This window comes from Lissotriton vulgaris, chromosome 8 (genome assembly GCF_964263255.1).
Source record: "Lissotriton vulgaris chromosome 8, aLisVul1.2, whole genome shotgun sequence".
NCBI lineage: Eukaryota > Metazoa > Chordata > Amphibia > Caudata > Salamandridae > Lissotriton > Lissotriton vulgaris.
This window is the reverse complement of record NC_141696.1, coordinates 435,428,970-435,453,786: the sequence shown is the minus strand read 5'-3', so window position 1 is coordinate 435,453,786 and position 24,817 is coordinate 435,428,970.

Here is a 24,817-nt window from a genome sequence, read left to right as displayed (position 1 = left end):
CAATCCTGCAAATCCTGGATTCATATATGGCAGTCCAATATCAAACAAGATATGATAAACAGTCCATGAGGCTTCAGTAGAAAATATTTCTTTTTTATTGATTTTCAGACCAAATTCCCAATGTAAAGAACAGCCCAGGCTGTTTGATATTGGACTGCCATATATGACTCCAGGATGTGCAGGATTGTTTGACTTAATTTGGATTAATATCGGTCCACAATACTGTCTTCTGTGTAGGACCTATTCACACAGATCAAGGGTGTACTGATGTTTTTATGTCCTAAATGACAAACCCCAGAAGTAGATGGATTGTTCCACCTCTGTTTAGGTCTGACAAATCGCATACAAGCACTTCAGATTTGTAAGAGGGATTGCTCATCTGTGTGTGTGGTGGCTGTTTCTAAGTTCCTTTATACAGGTTGATGTGTGTGGGCACCATCTATCAACGTTTTTAACACATGTTATCCTTTTAATATATTATCTGTGCTTCCATTATTTTTTTCTGTCTCTTTATTGATTAGGATTTACTACTGTGCTTTACGATGCACTTTTTTGATGTTGCTTGTATGTTTTGATGATGAAATCTGTTTTTGATCACATCAATCAAAACTTTGAAGTAATATAACACAATTAAACATAACGTAACAATACATTACTAAAACAGTGTACGGAAACCTAAAACTACAAACTTGTGAAAAGACCACTACTAATAATACATCTAAATATAGAACAAAATCATGAACAATGCAATAACTAACTTGTAGACCTCCACCTAAGCCCCTCCTACCCACAAAACACGTAACAAACTGTTCAAAAAGGACTTACCTGTTCTGACTAACAGCAGCATCCTACCGCAACCTGGTTCCATGAAAATAGACAAAAATAGCATGAATAGATTGCGAAATAGAAGGTAGCGGTAAAGATAATACCCGCTAAATAAAAACAAATAAAAAGATTATCTTCCCATAGAAATGAATGGGAAACAATGTAAACATTTTGAAAAAATAAAAAATGTATTCAATCAATCAATAAAAAATCTACAATTAGATCTTAAAAGCACAAATCAAAGTAAAACAGTATGTAAATATAGCCCAGTATGAAACATCTTCATTCAAATATAGTTAACAACAATTGAAGACTGCGGATAACAAACTTCATAATTAAATAAGGGTAATTTTTGTTCAGACGCACCTAATGGGCAACGTACAAAGTAAAACAGTGTCTATATCAAATTCTATTAGTAATGACACCCTGGGTAAAATTCCCTTTATGGAAAGCCTCCCCTCTCAAGTTACTCCAGTCATAAAATTATTCATATCTGTGCGATATTCAACCTAGCCAAACAAATTCTCTGAGCAGAAGACAAGAAACAAGCAATTGAGTGCATACTAAAATTGTCATGAAGTGTTTTTAAAAACTGTACAGTTGCTTGAACCTGATTTAAACATTTCCTCTGAGCAAAGGTAGAATAAAAAACTTTCAAGGGACTTTAAAAACTGATAAACATTACACAATCCTAAGAAGACTTTCTGTCACAGCCACAGGGACCTATGGAACTACATACATTACAATCTGACAAAATATTACTTAATAAATTCCACTTAAAGCAGATAAGCAATCGGCAAGGAGAATCCCTTGTGACTATTGTTAAATAGTTTTACATACCCTGAATGATTTTAAGTGCAATATATGTTTTAACAGTAGGGATCAAGAATACTTTCTCCTCTGTTAAGCTACTCCTCAACAAATTGTAGTTTTTGTGTGTCCATTCAACAGCAGCTTTGATCACTAAATCAGGGGAATTAAAAAGCTAACCTTACCCATCTGGTAGAAGCAGACGCAAACATATTTTAATCATTCAATTTGAAAACACCTTTTCAAAGCCAAGCAATCTCTCAGAATTACTCTTTTGAAACGACATCTGGGCCTCGGCCAAATGTTAAGCCATGCCAAGAGGGTCGGTATCCCTATGACATCTGAGCGAAACCTGAGCCCCAATTCTTCATGAACAATGTACGTGGTTACATTCTCGGGAAGACCGAGTAATTTCCTGCAAAACTTTTTCTCAGCCCTGTCAGGTGCAGATATGTCCAAGTCTCCCCATACCTTACTCCCATTATTTGCTGATGATATGTATTTTGATTCATAAAGCTTGGCAATGGTTCCCAGTAGCTGCTTTCTATCCTTTGATTGATTCCTGACTCTTCTTTAAATGTTCCACTCAGCGCCTCAAACCTTATTTAGTGTCCTACGGCCTCAATCCTGACCCTAGCCTCCCTTGTCTGACCTCCGCATCTGACTTCCAACCTATTCCAAGATGGCCGCCGCGCTGGTTCTGTTTTTACCCCCTAGTCCGCCTCCTGTGGTGTTGCCTACTCTATCTTGAAGAAAAGGCCGCGAAATGCCATTGGACCTGCTTTGCGCGCCATATTTCCCCTGCACACCTGATCCCAATCTGCTAACCAACTTTAAAAAGCTGCTTTGACAACCGGCATTTCTCTGCCCCCTCCGACTTGAGAGAGGACGTCGCCGCGCGGCTCTTATCGACTTCAAGGATTTAGGTAATGTCCAAACCCCGCCCGAACTACAGCAGCGCCTCGGTTTCCTTGACTCCGGTTTCATCATACCCTAAATATTCTTTTATCTCCTTCAGATTGTTTCCGTCGCTGGCTGGCGATGCAGTATGCGCCCCACCCTTTTTAGGACCCGCCCACGATTCTGGACGATCTATAGACCCCGATTGACCCGAAGTGCCATTACCCCCGCTGCCCCAGGGTAAGAGTGTATTTTGCTGCAACCCTGCACTGTGTTACGCTATCAGTCCCACATGCTTGTTGAATACATGTCTGTTTATTTAACCTCGACAGGACCTCCCCTGGCTCCCTGCGACCCTAATATTGAACTGACCATAACGAGAAATCGAACCCAGACTTCAAACCATCCACTCATTTGTAGACTCCTCCCGATCTGTACTTCTGGGAACCCTGACCTGCCATAGCGGGACCCCTCGGTCGCTGTTTGTTGCCGATTTTAGGTAAATACGCTATTTTCGCGCTAGCACTCTGAACTCTTTATCTGTCATCCAGCCCTGAACCTGACCGAATTGTCCTTCCCCTTTATCATTTTCTCTAGGCGTCTTAGACCCTCTATCACAGAACTTGTTTCTCCATCCTTCTAGGACCTGCCGGATTTTATTAATATCCTACACGGAAAAAGAATATCACCAGGATACTTTATGTCCCACCAGGTAATTTACCCCCCCTTTTTTTTGACCTGTCCTCTTTCCCATCATCCTAACCCTCAGGAAACCCAGATGCCCTAGAGTCTCTATCTACTATGTCTGACTCAAATTATGTCTCCATCCATAGGAACTCCTGGGATCGTCCCTGCTGTGAACGTCCCAACCTCTGAAAAATCTATCCTTTGGATTCTCTAAGCTAAATCCGCGCCTCCTGAGAATCTATCATCCCTTGACGCAGAGAATTTTCTGTGATGCCCACGAAGTCCTCCTGACTTTAAACTCCCTTAACGTGGAGAGAGGTAAGTCCGCCTTCCCCTCTTATCATCAAACCCGCCCAATTCGCCCCTGTCCCCCTAATTAGGCAGTCTTGGTTTTGGCCAAAAGGCCTTTTCAGCAACATCTGGATAACCCACCTCAACCAACCGTTTCTGGACCCCTTGACTAATTGCTGGTATCTGAAATCTAGCATAATAATTCTCTGTCTCCAAAGCTAGAATCCTCTCCACTGTGATTGACTGTATGTTTGCCAGTGCACTGGTCCCCTGTCTTTTCAGTATATATGGCCTGGGGCCCATCCTTGCTCTGCCCCTTGTGTTCTTCCCATTGAGGAAAAACCCAAATATTTAGAGTGACCTCATGCTCATAGCATATACACGCACCGCAATATAGCTAACTGCATGAATGTTTTTGAAATTTCTTTTTATACCACACGTATCCAAATCTTATAATCATGCTAATACAAAGAAAATCTTTTTAATCATGTTAATCATGTACCTCCATGATCTTATGTGTGTGATTGTATTATTATAGTGAGTTAGTGAGAAAGTGAGTGTTTGTTTAATGAATGACTGTTGAAGCATGTGGGACGTGAATAAATGTACTGTTCCCTGTGAAGTTTAACTGTGACTTGTTTTTTATTCAATGTTTAATCCACTATTGCACTATTGTTCTAAAGTCTGCACATGGATTCATATATGAACCACTGCTTTATTAATAAATCAATTCTATTTTCATAAAAAATGCATTGAAGTTGTGTGATGTACCATTGTCTCTGACACGTAGCTCTGTGTCACCACCTCCCTCATCATTAGGATCCCCCTCCTGGGACCTAGAAATCAACCGTGGCAGGGTACTTTTGTTCTATTTAGCAGCTACACTCTCGGGAAGACCGAGTAATTTCCTGCAAAACTTATTCTCAGCCCTGTCAGGTGCAGACATGTCCAAGTCTCCCTATACCTTACTCCCATTATTTGCGGAGGATATGTATTTTGATTCATAAAGCTTGGCAATGGTTCCAGGTAGCTGCTTTTCCAGTCTTGAGGCAAAGCCAGTGATTGCAGAGGTAAGTCTAGTTAGAGTGTTAAATTTCCTCTCCAACATCAGCTTCCAAGTGCCCCTAGTATCAAATACTACTTCTAAGTAGAGAAAAAAGTCCTCTTTTGTGAGCAGATGACCTTTGGCACAGAAATGCCCAGATATAACATGTTTGCTACCCGTCCCCATCATGAACAATTTTGCATAGTTGGTAGATAAGTCCAAATCCTCCATGAAGGTGGCAAATGAGTTCACAAACCACTGCAGACCCTGCATGGTCCTGGCAAACAGCACTGCATTGTTGCCATATAATGCCGGAATAACTCGAGAATGCTCCGTGGGTGAATCCGTCATGCATTACAGGAGATTCTGTTCTAGGTTGTTAATATACAAAGTGAAAAGGAAGGGCGCCAGGATACACCCCTTGTGCACCCCCCTCTTCACTTCAAGCCTTTCGGGAGATATTGCACCATTGCACTCATATTTGTCTGCATATCCCTCAGGAAGAACAAAGTATCTGAATCTACCTATCTGGCTTGTTTAACCCTTGTTCCTAAATCAGGCTTTGCGCAAGAACAAGGCTCAGCTACTTCTGAGTGTGAGCTCATATTGGACACTAATTTAGCAAGTGAACGTTGTTAGTGTGCATCATGGGCAACCTTTAAACATTTCACATAGTGTTATAAAGCGAAACACGCATATCATGCATATTTCAGATTGTTCTCAACATCAGAACTGCAGTGGTGCCTACATGGATACTTCCATAAACAAGAGCCAAAATCCTGTGAGCATCAATGCCTCGTGGGACTATGCAGCCATGTTCGGTGTGGCAGGGTGCGACTGGCTATTTAAGCTGCACCCGCCCCACAAGGTCTCCTTGTTGTTCCTGCATCCATTGGAAAATAGCCCCACCGTTCCCATGCAGAGCGTTCCTGCTTACCTGTGATGATGCTCGGTTCTTTCTTGACCATCCGCTCATTTACTTTCAATCTTCTGATGACACCTGACCCTCGTGAATTCTGATTTCAGAGAGCCATGAAAAATCCATGAAAAAACAAAGAGAGAAAGTTTAATACCCCAACAAATTCAGCAATGTGCTGTGCACATTTGAAATGCAAGGCACTAATCTTAATTGAACTATTATGTTGAGTGACTTGATGTGTTGGAAATCTTGGGGCAACTTAGCAAACTACGTATTTTATATGTGCAGAAAGAAAGATAGGCATGTTGCTTAAATCTTGCAAAGAGACTAACAGTTAACAATTAATAGGCTATGCGCAAAGCATGAACTTATGCTTAACATTTACATGTTATATATTTCAGGAATCATTTTTCCTTATGAGATGTGTAATGCTAACATTATTTCCTCTATGGCTGCTATACCATCCAAATCTGGATGAATGTATGCAAAGCACTGACACATAGCTTAGCAACTAACTATGCTGGTGTCCAGGTATAACAATATTGTGTTACTATGCAGAGTTAATCAATCACATGAAAGTCCAATGCTATTGTTATAGTTAGCTTTCTATTATGGCTCATTGTTTATAGGGTATCGTTTTACAGTCAGCAAAAGCTGCACTATGTACAATGTTCCTAATATGTTTTCATGCGCCAGTGAAAAACCAGTTGCTTATAATCCTTATATGTGTTTCTAAAGGTATTACCAATTCTACGGGTTCCCAGTTTCCCAACAACTCATTTGTGAGGCAACAAGTAGTGCAGCTGGGAAAGAGGGAATAATCAGGTACACCTTTTCCCACTGGACACAGGACGGTAGGAGGATTGAGGTGCACTTGTGACTATTATAGTCTCACTAGTTGTTCTCCTGCCTACAGAAACTGGAGGGAGAGTAATTATCACTGACAACTGTCAGGAGAGGTTGAAGACAGTGCAGATAAACAGAGAAGTGTATTTTCTCCCCATTTCCCTTACCCTTATTGAGTTAAAAAGTTATTGAGGCATTGATATACTACCAGGTAACTGGAATCCAGTGATGGAGTTGGGACTCAGTATCGCGACTATAGCTCACTCCTGTGGAAACTCCAGGTCAGCGCTGGGCACTACCCAATAGTTAACAGCAAAGGCCATAATTTATCTCTTTTTACCTGGTTGAAGGCAGAGGTGAGACCCATGAACGCCAGATAGAGAGACATGGAACATGCTAGTGTATATTTACTGATTGGGAGATGTAAGTTTAAGCATTGAGCTGCCCAGCCCAGCACAGGTCTGAATTCATACTGGAGGTCCAAGACCCCAACCCTGTCCCCAACCCAGGGCATGAGTCTACTGAGTAGAACTCTACCCAGCACCTCAACTATTGAGTCGAGAAACAAGACTGGCTGGCAACAATGTGGGACAGCCCTGTCCCTCTTCTTGAAAACTTCAGGAAGATCCATATACAAATTGGCAGGAACACCATCAGGGCCAGAGGCTTTATTTCTTGGGAGCTGCGAGAAAGCTACTAGCTAATAATCATTCAAAAAGTTAGTTAGACGCCTCTACAACTGGTGGAGGTGTGGCAAACCTCCCAGATGAGTACGCTATAAATCCCCCTATAAATGGGAGATCCAGACCTTTGGCTGTAAATGAGTCGTGGCCAGGTCACCATTCTGATGCTTCAGTATAGGAGAATTTATTTTCTCAAAATAAGGCACAATTTTTAGAGCAGCCTGCCTCAAGGAGGTCCTCCAATTCCTCAGTTTTTGGGTCTCTCTGTCGTCTTTGTAACTCAGAATTATACAAGCTGATATCAGCACCTGTCCTTAGGTACCGCATTAAGAGCGCTTAGCAAATTTCTGTCTGATAATGACGACCCCCATTGACCCACCTCTCAGATCCTTCATTATTAGGAATTGAGGGTTCGGTATAGTAATGGGTGCACACAATTATTAAACATGTGAGACATGTCAAAAATGATGTGAACATTTTTTTTATATTGCAAAGTATACATGAAATAATAGTATAAAATATAGACAAATATTTAATAGTACCAAAACAAGTATGTTAAAAGGATGTTGAAAATATGGATATAACAAATTTACTAAATGCTAAAAAAAAGTGTTAATGGCAAAAAGTGGAAAATGTACAACATACTTTTTTTATTTATTTATTTTATTTAGGAGGTTTTATTTAGCGCTAGCCAGACCCGAGGGTATCGGAGTGCTTTACAGCAAGTAGGGGAGAAAAACACACAAAAGAGGGACAGGAAAGCATAAGTGATCAAACGTTCCAGTGTGATGTGAGTCCGAGGAGCACATTGAGGTAGAGTGGTTCCGAGGTAGTTTCGATCCACGGGTAAAGTCCTGAGCTCAGTCTCCCTCCGGGAGTGGAGGAGAGTAAGGGGTTAAGTGGCCTGGATGAGAATTTCCATTTTTATAACAATAATAAAAACATATTATAACTGTTTTATTTACTTATTTATATAAATGTATATATTTTAATTGAAACATATTTGTTTAAAATGTTTAAAGTATACAGTAAATTAACCTGAAAAACTTAAATACAATAAGAAACATTTGTTACATATCTTAATTCTATAAACACATGTTATTAATGATATGATTGCATACAAAAATACAACTAGCTATATTTCTATTATATTTCTAAACACCACAATTCCTGAAGAAATAACACAAACTATTTCTGCAACACATAAATAAAATTGAAACAAAGGATTTCTGACTGAAAAAATAAAATTATATAATCACACTCCAACATAAACCATTTTAAAGAAAGTGTTGGAAGCTAAAAGGGTGAAATTAACTATTTCTACTCCAACCTTAACCAATATGGGGAAGGTTTTGGACACTGAAACGGTAACATTTACTATTTTCACTCTGTTCCATACCAATTTTAAAAAGGGGTTTGACACTAGAGGGGAGAAAAATATTATTCCCACTCCAACCTATATCAATCTGGGGAAGGTGTAGGACACTAAAAGAGTGGAAAAAGAAAAATTGATTGACATACAGCTGAGCAATGTCATGCATTCACCCCAGTACAGACATTTGGGCATAAATCCATAGTTTTCTGCTCCCCATGCCATTTCAATTTAGACCCTGGGAACAGTCTAACCCGAACTGGCATGCCTGATCCTCCATGGACTGGAAACAAGCATCATAGGACCGTTTTTGGGGTATCACCCATCATCAGCCAGGCCAGCTTGACTCCAGTGGCATGGAGAGCAAAGGACCCACTTCTGGGCATACCCGTCCCATTCAGGGTGACAAATGCAAAAAGAGCAATTGATTGACAGAATACTGAACAATGTCATGCATTCACCCCAGTACAGAGATCTGGGCCTAAATCCATTGTTTATTTGCTTCCCATGCCATTTCAGTTTAGACCTAGCCATATGCAAATCTGTCTTGACCCTGTTCCCCATGGGAACAGTTCGGCCAGAACTGGCAGGCCAGGGACTCCCTGGACTGGAAACAGGCATCCTAGGACCTGTTTTGGGGTGTCACCCCTCATCTGCCAGGCTAGCTTGACTCCAGTGGAAGTGACATTTACTATTCCCAATCCAATCTAAACATATTGAGAGAAGGTGTTGGGCACTAAAGGGGAGACATTTACTATTCACACTCCAATGTAACCATATTGGGATAAGATGTTGGACACTTAAGGGGTGACATTTACTATTTATGCTGTTTACCAATTATCAAATAGCTAGAACAAGTATAGTATCATAGTATATTTAATCTGGTATCTTTGCTTAATTTTATAATCGGTATTTTTATTAATCAATTTGCAAAATGCTTTTATGATATATTTTTATCGAAATAAAGCTTTGACTGGCTGACTGACATTTACTATTTCCACTCCAATCTAACCATATTGGGGGAAGGCATTGGCAGTGGTGATATTAACTATTCCCACTCCAGTCTAACCCTGTTGAGGGAAGGTGAGGGACACTAACGGGTGACATTTAATATCCCCACGCCAATCTAATCACATTGGGGGAATATTTTGGACACTGAAGGGGATTACATTTACTAATCCCACTCCAATATAACTATATTGTGGGAAGGTGTTGGACACTAAAGGAGTGATATTTGCTATTCCTAATTCAATCTAAACCTATTTGAAGACGTTGTTGGATGCTTTTGAGGTAAAATGTACTATTTGCACAGCAATCTAAAACGTTTTATACAAGGTAATCCAAATTAAAGATTTTATATAGACAATCAATACTCCATACTCTATAGACTTTTTAAACTTAAAAATAAACTAACAATCAATGTAAAACAAATCAACCCAAACTACAAAACTATATATTCATATTTAAACATTAACATGTCGAAAAATATGTTTATTAAAATCAATTATAAATGCTTTTTATAATATTACTACCATTCCTAAACTTTAAACCATAAATTAAAAAATAACATCATAATCCAAAATTAACAACCATAAGATAAAGAAATATATCAAAACAATGTTTAAATTAAACAAATTATGAATATATTTTTAATATTAAATTATAAATGTCAAACAAAATCTTTTAAATATTTGTATAAATTACATTTATTTTTCAAACAAATTATAACATCTTAAACTATTGTATAAAAAGATTCTCATTGTTGTACTTTTTTAAATTGCATTTTTATAGTTTTCATTTTTTTAATGTTTTTGTAATTTAAATATTTTTTAATTATTCCATTGTTTTTCTATTTAATACAATTAATAATATTTTCCTCAACGCTACTTTGCCCCCCCACAAAAAAGGCAGATTCATACTTTCAGCCTGCAGATCGCCATTAGATGTCAGCAGGAAGTGCTAATCTCCATGTGCCATGCTTGCAGGCTAAATTAACTCTCAAGTTTTACACAATTTTGAAATGTTAAAATGGGTGCACTGTTTTTTAAATATATTCTTCTTCGTTCAAATTGCTATTATATTATTAGTATTGTTAAATGTTTCCACATTTTTATTGTTATTAGTATCACCTGTACCACGAAAAAATAGGAAACTATTATTTCTTCATACTAACGCACAGAAAAACCTCTTTTAAAAATCAACTTTGATATGAATCCCTCTCAAACGCTTTTCCTACCATAGCGCGGTAAAAATTATTTTATTGTAGGATCTGCAGTTCAGTCACATCTCTAAGATTCTGTTTGTCAGCAATTTATAAATAAATGAAAGCTATATAAGTAACTGAAAGCAAGGTAATATAAGATAAATATATTGTGCTGATGCTCAAAGAAGTTTTTTTATCTCTGGATTCACTGACATAGGCCATGGAGCTGATTACTACTTTGGTCGTGCGGGAGGGGGGCGGCACGCCATTGCCCCGCTTTCACACCACCAGAGTCGACCGCCGGCCTCCCACCAGATTAGTAGTTTTCTACTGGTCTGGCTGATGGTCCTTTGCAATTCCCACTTTGAAAAAGGCACCGCAATGGGAACACCAAAGCAAGTTCCTGCACGGCAGCAACAGTTTAGTCCATGCCGTGCAGGAACTGGGAATGCATGCACACATGGGGGGCACAGCATGCATTGCAGTCTCCAGGGGCAACAGGGGGCCCTCTAGGGCTGCCTTTGTTTTGCCAACAGCTGCCTTTTCATGTATGCTTGACGATGTCGCAGCAGGCACCACCAAGCATATTGATGCCCCACTGCTGAGCCACCACTAGGGAAAGCGGTTCCATGGTGGTTGAGGCGGTCCAAACACGGTCCAACAACCCTACTTGTAATACGGCTGTAAGACCACTGGTGTTCCTGACCGCCACCGCACCTCAACCACAGGTTCGGCAGTCCGGGACCGCCAAACTCGTAATCAGGCCCTAATTGTACACATGTCCGACTGTTTACTCAATTCACAGAATACCCAAAAGTGCGTGTAAATTCATAACCAGTTTTGGATGCATATAATACTAGTTATTTACATTCAGCTTTGTCATGCTCTCTTAAAAAATTAAGAGCTGTAGTGCATATTCTGTGGAATACAGTGGAGTATTTAGCACACACACAAAATACCAATAACCATGGGAACATTATTTACCAAGTGGGGTAAACACCTGCTAGTTTAAGTATCTTACTTGAAATGAGGATTTACTTGTACAATAGGTAAGTAACACACCAAAATCGACATGTTCTTTTTTTACTGTGCCAATCTACCCAAGCAAATTTCAAGGTTTGACACCCCGGAATCTCTGAGTGTAAAACTGTGAGGGTGATAATTATCACACAGCTCGAAATTTCAATCTCTGACCAACTAATTTCAATTATTCTGTGAATTCTTAGGCTTAAAGCTATGTGGGTGTTCATCTCATATGCACTGCATTTCCCTGATTTCTCCATCACCCACTGACATCATCTGGGCACACACACATATTATTATAACTGTGACTGACAAATACAGAAAAGTCACAGGCTTAGCACAAGTTCTGTTAGTGGAAGCGATTTCTCTACACAAAGCTCACCTTGGGAATCACTACTGTACGTGGAATTATCGACTTTCTCAATCCAAAAATCAGACTTACACATGGAGAGTGCTGTGTGACCCCAAATCAGTTGTCCCAAATCACGAAGATTTTTGCTCTGACTTACTCTTGTAGTACTCCTCGATTCCAGGAGGACGTCAGAGATATTCCTGGCTTTGCTCCTGATATTCATGACTAATCCAGAATTTCTACAAGAAAAATCACACTTACTCCTTCAATAGTAGACACCATTCTTTGTGATTAGGTAGTAACATGTAGGCCATGCTGTCTTCTCCCTATGATGAGATACTTCACTCTTACTCCACCTTCAAATTGAGTTTTTTTAATATAAGAAAAGGGTTAACACTTTTTTAAAAAAAATAGTGGTTCTCACACTGGTATATTGTGCACTTTAATGAATCGGCATTATTGCTCTCTCACTCAATTACAGCATGGTTCTTAAAATGCCTGTGTTCTTTTATCCACACAGAACAGAGCGTTCCTAATAGCAGAGCAAATCTTCAGTTACTGGCCCATGGACGCTCTGCAGTCAATTAATTGTCAGTACTTCTAATCTTTACTTCTCCATGAGGCCTCTGTTTGAGCACTCTTGGTCCTGAAGTATCTAATTTCGCCTTCTGATGTGGTGTTTCGCATTCAGAACAATTATTGAAGAACAAAAGCGTGGACAGTCTCATACTTATACCATTTTCTGCGCTTGTCCTAGTTGTTGGTAAGACATATGTTTGCTGCAGCCTTAACGCATTTGGTCCAGCTAGCTGCACTGAACTCCTTGTCAGTGTGTTCTATTTACAGCACTCCTTTTGGCAGAAATTCAGGAAGGTACTTTAATATGTCAAATGCTGTTTAGTTTTAATCCTCAGTTCTGACAGATCCTCGTGGGTGGTGAATGAGAGTCAATGCATCTGTTATTCGACAGACATAGCTTTCAGGATTCAGGACACGGCGACCAAGTGGCCCCATGTTAGATGTGACAGCTTCAGGAGTACTGGCTTTGTAACAAACATTACTTTGCAAGCTGGCAGTTTGAATCCCATATTCATAAAAGTGAAAGGACCAGTCACAATGTGCAAGTCCTTAAAAAGAAAGGGCTGTAATTGTTTGACATCTAACAGGGACCCAATTATCATTTGCACCGAAGATGTATTATCCCTGCCTCCCTGTTACTCTTACCATTCCTTCCTTAACACCTTCGATGCTCATGACGAGCTCAGCTCATCATGAGGTACACCTCTGGTACACTCATGACGAGCTGAGCTCGTCATGAACAATGGGAATCAATGATGGTCAGCGCACAGGGTAAATCTGCACCGCACCGCTGGTGTTAATAGGTGAAACACATGAACTCATAAGACTACCGGGTTGCTTTTGTCCCAGTAATGCCTGCCCCACAGGGCAATGTAGAATCTCACCTTTCCCTGAATGAACATTTGTAGAAATGTTCCTGTCCACACAGACAAGGACAATGTTGTCATACTCATGTTGGGCTTCCGACCCTCCTGTGGGGGGTGCAGGTTTCATGGGATTCAACTGAACAACGTGGTCTGCTGGGTGGCTGCATTGACGAGGGTACCCGTTTCAGCATTTGGACAGTCAAGGCCCAACATGAAAAAAGAAGCCAGTTCCTGCTCGTAGCAGTGCAGTGCTGGGGCAGTAATAGTATCCCCTAGATTAAGGTTGGAAAGTCTAAATGATCTCAGGATATTTAGCAGGTTGTGACGGGGGAGAACCGGATGCCCCAATACAGCATGACGGACAACAACATTCTTTGAACAATGTCCTATTGCTTTTACCTTTGTTTGATCAGCAACAGGAAAACTGGAAGAGCAAGGAGGACGTTCCACCCGAACCCGAGGCTGGGTCCCCGGAGGAGCACTGTTTCTTTAATTGGGCGGAATTCATGCCAGAACACGCCCACGACTGTAAGGTAAAACCCAGCCTTGAACTCACACAGGTGTGTTCATCACCCGGAGGAGGCGGAGTAGGTGGGAGAGAAGAGGAGGACGACGGAGGAGAGCGGAGTACGGGAGCAGAGACAGAGAGCGGAGACTGGAGAACGGAGGCAGGCAGCGGGGACGTCACAGGTGCTCAGACCGTCGAGGAGGAAGTGACCGAAGGCGAGACCGGAGCGAGATGAGTCGACTACAGCGACAAGCCAGGAGGCCAACATGAAGGCGCTTCGCCCAGCCACACTTCGAGGGAAGTGTGGCTCTTGCAGTTACGGTCACGCTTTGCGGGCTGGGCGGGACGTAGGTGGGCTAAGCCTCCCTGAGACTCACAAGGCATTCCTCTACACTACCCCCCCTCCCTTTCACTGAACCGGCACCATAGCGTTTCAGAGTTGCTTGTGCATGTGTGCCTCTCACTCCATTCCCCCCCACACTGTATATAACTGCACCAGGACTAAAGTCTGTCCCGTATCTTTCTTTTCATACCGGGACCCGAGCTGGAAGGTAACACGGCCGACCTCCGGGCTACAAGACCCAGAGGTCCACGGGAGAAGAGAGGAGCGGTAGCAGAGAGGTGAAGGAACAGGCAGCCCATCGCGGAGACATAGTCTGAGATACCCCTACCCTATTACCGGAGAGTTATACAGCGAAGGCGCATCTTTAAAACAATAAAACCAGCCTTACCTTCTGTACCCGTCTCTGTGAGTCTGTTCCCATTCCCACAAGTGGTGAAGAATGCAGGCAAGTCGGTGACCATCCGGGACACAAAGATGGAAGAGTTGCTACAGGCATTGTTCAAGGGACAAGTGCAACTAGGGTGGGCGGGGGAGCAGCAGCTCGCATCTGCACAAGCTGACAGGAAGACGTTTCGGAACACTGTCTCCACCCAGATCGAAGGACTTCAGAAAGCCATATATGATCCTACTAGCACTCCCCCGAGCGAAATCGTGAGGCCACACCCCACTCCGTCGGGTATCTCACTACAGAAGTACATAGCTGGCGAAGATCCCAACGCTTTTCTGGTCAATTTCGAGAGGGTAGCCCTGGCGTACGGGTGGCCGTTGGAGAAATGGCCGTTCTTCCTTGCACCCCTCCTGACAGGCGAGGCCCAGGCCGCATACCAGGTGGCCAATAGCACAGGACAAACTCCTTATGGCCAGATCAAGACCATCATCCTGGATCATTTGGGCCTGGATGCCGAGGCCTACCGAGTCCGGTTCCGTAAGGACAGAGGGACCCCGGGCGAGAATCCCAAAACACTATTCTTTCGGTTAAAGATGGCCGCAGACAAGTGGCTTACCCCAACAACGAGTACCAAAGAGGAAATGATGGACAAAGTTTACTTGGAACAGTATCTCGAGGCACTGCCTTATGGAACACAGAAATGGCTCAGGCAACACTCCAACCTGACCACCACTCAAGCTATGGAGATGGCGTCTACTTTTGCCCGTGCCCAACCCCGGATACATCCTGGCGAGCCAGACAGACCAAGCAAACCTGTTCCCCGGGTGGAAAGAAAGCCACGACCTCCCCCGGGCCTTCCCGTTCCCCGACCGCTGGTTTCTGAGGTCTCTGGGTTTAAAGGACCTCAATGCTTCGACTGTAGGACCTGGGGCCACATAGCTCGGCTGTGTCCCCAGAAATGAGGTCAGGAGGAGCCGATGGACGTCGGATACTTGCCCAAAGCCATCATGTACACCGCAGAGCTCGGAGGGGCCTACTTGTAAGTGTAAGGGTGAATGGGGCCAAGGTTTGTGCTCTCCTGGTTTCGGGATGTAAACAGTCAGTGGTGCAGGGAGGTTGGGTGAAGTCCCACCAGGTAATGCCAGACACTGTGGTATATATCCAATGCGTACACGGAGACATAAAAAGTTACCCTGTAGCTCATATCCCCCTAGGTCTTAAGGGGGGGGGACCCTAGTGGTTAAGGTCGGGGTACTTGATACTCTCCCAGAGGAAATAATCATAGGGACAGACAACCCCCATTTTCTCGACCTGTTTTCAGGGACCTTACAGAGGGAGAAGGCCCCAAACTCCTATTCCATCCCTGCCTTGACTTCCCCTGACCTGTGGGTGGGTGACCGCAGTTTTAAATTTGCACAGGCAAATGATGCTACTTTATTCAACGCTTGTGAACAGGCACACGCAGACAAAGACAACCCCAACCCCAAGTATCCCCGGTTCTTGATAAAAGACGACTTGTTATACAGGCAGGGTAACCATGACGAACCCCTCCAGATTCTTGTCCCAGTATGTTTTTGTGAACAGATTATGTTTTTTTCACACACGCATCTTTTGGCCGGCCATACCGGAAGTGAAAAAACCACCCAGAACGTGTTACAGAATTTCTACTGGCCGGGAGTATACAAGGATATAAAAACCCATTGTCAGACATGTGACATTTGCCAGCGAAAAAACACGCTGAGACCCCCAGGCGTGCCGCTTCAACCCCTACCTATAATAGGGACGCCATTCGAGAGGGTGGCTATGGACCTCATAGGCCCCCTTCCTAAAATACGACGAGGGAACCAGTACGCCCTAGTCATCGTGGACTACACCACGAGATTCCCGGAAGCCTTTCCCCTTTGTGCCCCTACCTCCAGAACCATCGCAGAAAAGTTCATGGAGTTATTCTCCAGGGTGGGTTTTCCTAAAGAGGTCCTCACAGACCAAGGCACTCCATTTATGTCCAGAGGGATGAGGGAGGTGTGCCAACTCCTGACCCTCCACCAGATCCGGAACTCGGTATATCACCCACAAACGGACGGTCTGGTGGAGCGGTACAATGGGACCTTGAAGTCAACCTTAAAGAAAATGCTCACCGTGAATGGGAACGAAAGGGACCTATTGCTACCGTTGGCCCTATATGTCATCAGGGGCCAGAAACAGAGCAGTCTGGGCTGTTCGTCGTTCGAAATGCTCTATGGACGACAACCCCGGAGTCTCCTAGAGATGACTAAGGAGGTCTGGGAGGCTGAAGATTAAGGGGAAACCAAGACGCTGTTGGAATACAGCCAAGACCTAAAGTACAAATTGGGAAAGATACGAGACCTGGCGTATTCCCACCTGGAAAGAAGCCAAAGTAAACAGAGAACTCATTACGACAAGGGGAAGAGATGGAGGCAGCTCGCCATAGGTGAATGGGCGCTCGTGTTATTGCCATCACCCACCAAGAAGTTTCACAATGAGTGACAGGGGCCCTACCGGGTGGTAGAGACCGTAGGGAAAACCACATACAAGCTCCACCTGTCCGGAAGAAAAACCCAGATTTTCCACATAAACTTGCTAAAAAAATGGCTGGGTACTCAGCCCATTAGCCACCATCTCGCTATACCCACAGGACACCTAGACGGCACCACCCTGGATGAGCTTGTGATTAATGGGGACCTTTTTCAATCTGAACAGGAAGGGCTACAAAGGATTCTACGGCCCTTCAAGCCTTTGTTTTCCAACCTACCCGGGAAGACCAACCTGACTGAACACCGAATAGAAACCCCAGTTGGTACTACGGTCAAACAACGACCCTATAGAGTACCAGCGGCCAAATGAGAAGCCATAGGTAAAGAAGTCCAGGAAATGCTCAATCTAGGAGTAATCCGGCCCTCCCGTAGCGAATGGTCCTCACCGATCGTGATGGTCCCCAAACCGGATGGCAGCAGCAGGTTCTGCATGGACTTCAGGGCCTTAAATGCAGTGTCTTCCTTTGACACCTATCCCATACCGAGAATTGACGAGTTGATCGAAAATCTGGGAGACGCCCAGTACATCAGCACCCTCGACCTGACCAAGGGATATTGGCAGGTCCGTTAAAAGAAGAAGACAGGAAAAAAATCGCTTTCGCCACTCCAGATGGACTATACAAGTTCAACGTACTCCCTTTTGGGTTACACGGGGCGCCCGCCACCTTTCAGAGGCTGATGAATGAAGTCCTAAGGGAGCATCAAAGTTTCAGCTCAGCGTATTTGGACGACATCATTATATTTAGCCCTTCCTGAGAGAGCCACCTTCGACACCTCCAAACCATCCTACAACAGCTAAGAACTGCTGGACTACATACCAATTCTAAGAAGTCCCGCCTAGGGTATCAGAAGGTCAAATACCTCTGATATATGCTCGGACATGGAATCATAAAACCGCAAATTGAAAAGGTCAGGACCATAGCTGACACACCATTCACGAAAACCGCAAAAGACATGAGGGCGTTCTTGGAGTTGGTCGGTTATTACCGCCGTTTCATATCCTGATTTTCGGACATCGCGGCACCCCTCACAGATTTGTTAAAAAAGCAGTTTTCCGCCCTAGATTTCCAAAAACCCACTCCAGAAATGTGGAAGGCATTCAACAACTTGAAAAGGGTCATCACTACCAGTCCAGTATTGTCCTCCCCCGACTTCTCCAGGCCCTTCATACTGCACACTGACGCCTCCGACTTTGGTATAGGGGCCGTGTTGTCCCAGGAGACTGATGCAGGGATCGAGCACCATATATTATACATTAGTCGTAAACTGTTCCCTAGGGAGGTGAGGTATCCGACAATAGAAAAAGAATGTCTCGCCATAAAGTGAGCCATTGATAAGCTGAGCTATTACCTGGAGAGGCACCCATTCACCCTGTACACAGATCACGCTCCCCTGCAGAGGATGAGTAGCAACATGTCCAACAATCCGAGGGTTGTGCGCTGGTTCCTTTCCCTCCAGCCCTTCACCTTTCAAGTTTGCCACCGAAAGGGGAAGGGCAATGCTAATGCTGATTACTTGTCAAGATTTCCACTCCCCAATCGGGAGAATCCTAGGGGGGAGGTGTGTGATGGGGGAGAACCGGATGACCCAATACAGCATGACGGACAACAACATTCTTAGAACAATGTCCTATTGCATTTACCTTTGTTTGATCAGCAACAGGAAAACTGGAAGAGCAAGGAGGACGTTCCACCCCAACCCGAGGCTGGGTCCCCGGAGGAGCACTGTTTCTTTAATTGGACGGAACTCATGCGGGAACACGCCCACGACTGTAAGGTAAAACCCAGCCTTGAACTCACACAGGTGTGCTCATCACCCGGAGGCAGCGGAGTAGGTGGGAGAGATGAGGAGGACGACAGAGGAGAGCGGACTACGGGAGCAGAGACGGAGAGCGGAAACAGGAGAACGGAGGCAGGCAGCGGGGACGTCACAGGTGCTCAGACCATCGAGAAGGAAGTGACCAAAGGCGAGACCGGAGTGAGATGAGTCGACTACAGCGACAAGCCAGGAGGCCAACGTGAAGACGCTTCGCCTAGCCACACTTCGAGGGAAGTGTGGCTCTCGCAGGTACGGTCACGCTTTGCGGGCTGGGCGGGACGTAGGTGGGCTAAGCCTCCCTGAGACTCACACGGCATTCCTCCACACTACCCCCCTCCCTTTCACTGAACCGGCACCATAGCGTTTCAGAGTTGCTTGTGCAAGTGTGCCTCTCATTCCCTTCCCCCCCCACACTGTATATAACTGCACCAGGACTAAAGTCTGTCAAGTATCTTTCTTTTCATACCGGGACCCGAGCTGAAAGGTAACACGGCCGACCTCCGGACTACAAGACCTAGAAGTCCACGGGAGAAGAGAGGAGCGGTAGCAGAGAGGCGAAGGAACAGGCAGTCCATCGCGGAGACAGAGTCTGAGATACCCCTACCTTATTACTGGAGAGTGATACAGTGAAGGCTCATCTTTAAAACAATAAAACCAGCCTTACCTTCAGTACCCGTCTCTGTGAGTCTGTTCCCATCCCCACACAGGTGCACTTAGAAGGATGGCTGCATTTTGTGAATGGGTGAAACCTTAATTAGATGCAGGAAGTTCAAGGAAAGAGCAGACTACAACACTGTTTAGAAGACATTGTGAGAGGTAGGTACTTGTCATGTAGCAAGGTCCAGAGTGGGGTTTTAGCTTGAGTAAGACTATTAAATACAAGGCCATCCACAAATATATATGTAGATCATGTCAGGCTTCACTTCCTTCTTTTCTTCACACACACCCATCCAAACATGGTAGCATGTCTGGATTGCATGAGTGATCAGAAAGCCAGAATAAGGCTGATGTTAAGAGTGCTATGGTGAAGGCAAGGGCCAGAGCATTTGGAATTAAGGAAACAAATCAGGCATCGTCCTAGCATTATGCTCCACTGGATCCAGTTTCGTCTCCAGAAGGGGATTTGGAGAAATGCAAAAAGGAGGGGTGACCCAACTCTCTTAAATCCTGTCTTGTACTGGGTTGTATGTGTGACCATTCCAATATCTCAAGAGAGTGAGTGGTAAGCATCCAGGTAAATTAGTGCTCTCACCACATTTCTTGGATATATTATTTGGGCCCTCACCCATAGGTACCACTAGTGGCCTGCTTCATCATGTGACCCACAACCACATCACCTAGTGTGAGTGGGTGGGCTCTATGCATTTGTAACCAGAGGACTTAGAAGGTTAAAGGATTTTGGGAGTACATTTAAATTGCCTCATAGATTCTTAAATTATAGTTTAATGATTAAGGTCTTGGGCAAGGTTAAAAACAGTGAGATGTCCTTAGGCTCTAATGCTCCTTGACATCAAGAGGTCGAGATGTTTCAGCCGTTTCAATGCCACTAGGGGTCAATTGTCTTCTTCAAGACCAAATATTTGCTGTATTTTTAAATCCCTGCATGGTGTGGCTGAACTTTCAACCTGTTTTATGCATTCATAACAGTTTTAAAGAAGCATGCACAGAAAAATACAGACCCTGCTCAGGACACTGTCCTTGATATGCCTGTGGATAGCTTATAGAATTGAGGCATTATAGGGTATTGCAGCAGGGATGGTCTCTGTAATCAAACCTTTGTCAAGGGATAGCGTCCATTACATGACCTGCATGTGTCGGGACAGATGCAGGTCACGTAATTGACGTGATTTTAATCCACTCACTAAATCATTTGCCTTTCACCTTCTAATTGATCCACTCACCAAAGCATAGAGAAATGTGGCAAGAGCTCAAATGTACTTGGGTGCTCACCGCTCACTCGCTTGAGATAGTTAAAAGGTCACACATGCAACCCAGTACAAGACAGGATTTAAGAGAGTTGGGTCAACCCTCCTTTTTGTAATTTCTAGATCAGAGTTTGGGAAGCTGAGGGTCCACTCTGTTTGAACTTCTCACTCCTTATTTGTGTTTATGGATCTTGAGAAAGAGCCTAGAGAGAAATGTTTGGGCAAAGGCATATTGTTGACCTTTCTCAACAGGAACTAAGATTTCCTGCCCGTAATGGCATTATGCCTTAAGCATTTGTACTGCTGGTGTTTCTGGAGTTTCCACTTCACAAACTTGTGAGAAATGTGAACTTGTATGAGTAGAGTAATCCAATTAGGGTTTTGGTGCTATGCTTAATGTTGATTTTTTTTTCTTCTGGTGGAGGCAGACCAATTCTACAAGAAGCTTTCCAAAGTGCGTCTTTTTGTCCAGAATGCCTGCTTAAGCTAGTTCACAGCTTTGCCTGAGGACCCTACCCATACCACGCATGCTGTACCTACTTTGCTTTACCTTTATTTGATACATAGAAGCTTGGCATTTCAGATTAAGTTTTTATTAGTCTTCTCTTTATGTGTCAGATTATAAGTGTTTTCTTCTGGAGATGCAGTGTGACAAAAGTGGTAGCGAGATTAGAGTGTGAATTATGGCATGTAAATGGTGGCATTTAAAATCCCCATTCAGAGCTCTAAGCTGTTTGGAGACCAGCTCCAGGGATAATACACTACGCCTTTCAAGAAAACAAATGTGAGAACAATAACACTAATGTCAAAGAGTGTTTGTCAGACAACTCCTACGGGATTTCAATGACCGATGACCACAGGTGGCGGGCATTCAATGAAAATTCATAACTGGCATCATTCAAATCAGGCTCCTTGAAATCCAAAGAACAGAAATAAATTGTATTATTCCTCTTTACACAACACGTTGCTTAGCAATGTCAACGTCTTCCGTTGTGCCTGATTTATGCTCGCACTGGCGTTAGCACATACACACTAACGCGGAACCATTTTGGATTGGGCTTAGATTCAGTGCCATAGCCGACGTCAATACATATCGTGCAGCTATCTTTTGTAAATTTCCTTTTGTAGCTTGTTACTTTATTTACAATATGACTTTCATCTGACAGTCAGCTGGCACGCTTCGAACTGCACTCAGTGTTTTTTTTTTCTCTGTATGCGTTATTTACATGGTGATCTGCACACCTTTCTGGCAGATCACGTCTTATGCTAAACTCGGCATTCTCTTGGTTGGATTCATACAATATATTATTTAAACGGTGATCTGCACACCTCCCTGGCAGATCATGTTTTAAGCTTATTAAGCATTTTCCTGGCTGGAACTTTACAATAGTGTTCTACTTACAGTATTTCTACAATTTTACACGGTGTTCTGCACACCTTATTGGCAGATCACTTTTCAAGTTGCATTAAGCATTTCTTTTGTCCACATTCATACAATATTAACGCGGTGATCTGCACACCTTCCTAGCAGATCACAGTGATCTGCACACCTCTTTTGGGCACATTTTTACAATTTACACAGTGATCTGCACACCTCTGTTTGTTGATTTTTTTTACTTTTACTGAATATGACTGCCAACCAGATGATTTCTCCTCCACCAAGGTTTTTATCTGAAGGGGATACACCTTCCATAGAATCGGAGGAATTGATTGGCGTTTTTCAAAATTATTTAGAAGCCATTGATGGTCTTGGACTTCAAGCATCCAGAAAGAGAGCTATTTTATTGAATTCTTTAGGGAAAGCCGGCTTACATGCCTTTAAATTTCTTCCTGAAATTATTGGTGCGGATGGTGAGCCTATTGACAATCCTTATATTGAGGACAAACAAAGACTTTTTAAGTATTTTAGAAAACGTGTCAATATTGTCATGCAGTGCCACAAATTTTATACATTACCTCAAAAGGAAAAGAAACTGTGGATCAAATGCTTACTCGTCTAAGAGAACTTGCTCTGAAATGTGACTTTGCGCCATGACAGTTCAATTAATTAGAGATCAATTAATTGTACAGTGCAAAAATAAAAGGATGCAGGAAAAACTTTGGGCAGCCAGAAATCCAACATTACGTGAAGCCATTACCATTTCTAAGGTAGTTGAAGAATCTGATAAGTGTATGCAAGAAATGCATTCTTTGGAACTAAAGAAAGAGGATACCGTAAATGTGGTAGTTAAGAAGGATGTTTCTTCAGGCAGTGATAGCAAGAACAAGCAATTCTCTAAATTCAAACCAAGGATACCTACTGACAATAAAAGCAAACTTACAGGTTGTTATATATGTAGCAGTATGAATCATGCTGCAGACTTGCGGTAAGAGCGGTCATTTGAGCACTGTCAGCAAAAATCCCAATAGGAAGAGAGTTGCTTTTATAGATGATGAATGTATTCCATCTGACATTTCTCTTTGTGTTGAAGATGACCATCCATGTACTTTACGGAGACCTAAAGCTAATTTTATTTTGAATGGGGTCTCTATATCTCCAATGGTAGACCCAGGCTCCATGCTTACTATCATTGTGTCGCGCCTTTTTAAAGAATGTTGGCCTAATGTTACTTTATCTCAAAAAGAGAGAGAGGGCCCCAAACACAAAAGGAGAAGGGTAACAGAATAGACTTTAGTCGTGAAAAGAAATCCTTTGGGAAAGCATACATACAGAGATACCACACTTTCAGTAGAAAACCCTCCTTGTCACCAATATGTAAATAATAAATGTAGGAACCACGAGAACAAATGTATTCAGTAAACGTATATATACAACACAATATACAGATTTCATATTAAAAACATATGTTAAAACTCACAATCTCTTTAAAAATGCATTTATGCTAACACTTTAAAAAGACCTAAATAAAATATAGTCTACTAGTTAGCACACCCCACACATATCTTGTACAAACAACAGTGTATAGTTGGGAGAACACGTAGGGAAATAATTCCTTATCATAGAAGAGACCACTAAAGCTTGTATGGATCAAAAAACAATTTTTCTTGAGTCATGAGAGATTGTGTTATCTTATTACATCCTCAATAACAAATGTCCACATAGATGTGTAGTGAATCTTCCTTTGATAAGGAATACTCACTACAAATTTATGTGAACATGTGTTATTTTCAGGATGACATTCTAATCACTGGGAAAAATGAAGCTGAACACAATGTCACCTCAGCTAATGTGTTAGACTTGTTACATAAGCCTCGTCTTCCTTTAAGAAAGGCAGAAAGTGCTTGTTTCTGATGAAAGATATGGATTACTTAGGATATACCATCTCTGAAAGGGGTGTACAACCTAAGGAAGATCTGTTAAAAGCTATTGAATGTGCTGCCACACCACCCACCAAGGAGCAGTTGAAATCCATTATGGAGTTAAGCAAGTTCTATTCTAAGTTTGTCAGTAATTTTGCACACAAAACGGAGACATTGCAGCAGTTGTTGAGGAAAGGTGCACCATTTTCATGGGATACTCCGCAAGCTCAAGCTTTTAAGGACATTAAAAAATGAAATTATTGGTGCCGGTATTCTTACCCCATTCGAACGTGGCAGAGATACTTTCATCACAGTGGATGCCAGTGCTCATGGTGTTGGGGCTGTCTTGTCGCAAAATAAATGAGGTTTGGTTAAACATGAAGCTTTTACCTCACGTACACTCAGCAGTTCTGAGCAAAACTATGCCGTTAGTGAGCGTGAAGCTTCAGCTGCAGCATGGGGTGTACACTATTTCCGTACATATGTATGGGGGAGTCACTTCACACTAAGGACTGACCAAAAACCCCTCATTACAATTTTAAGTCCAGGAGGTGCTAGTAAGGGTTCACCTCGTTTGAT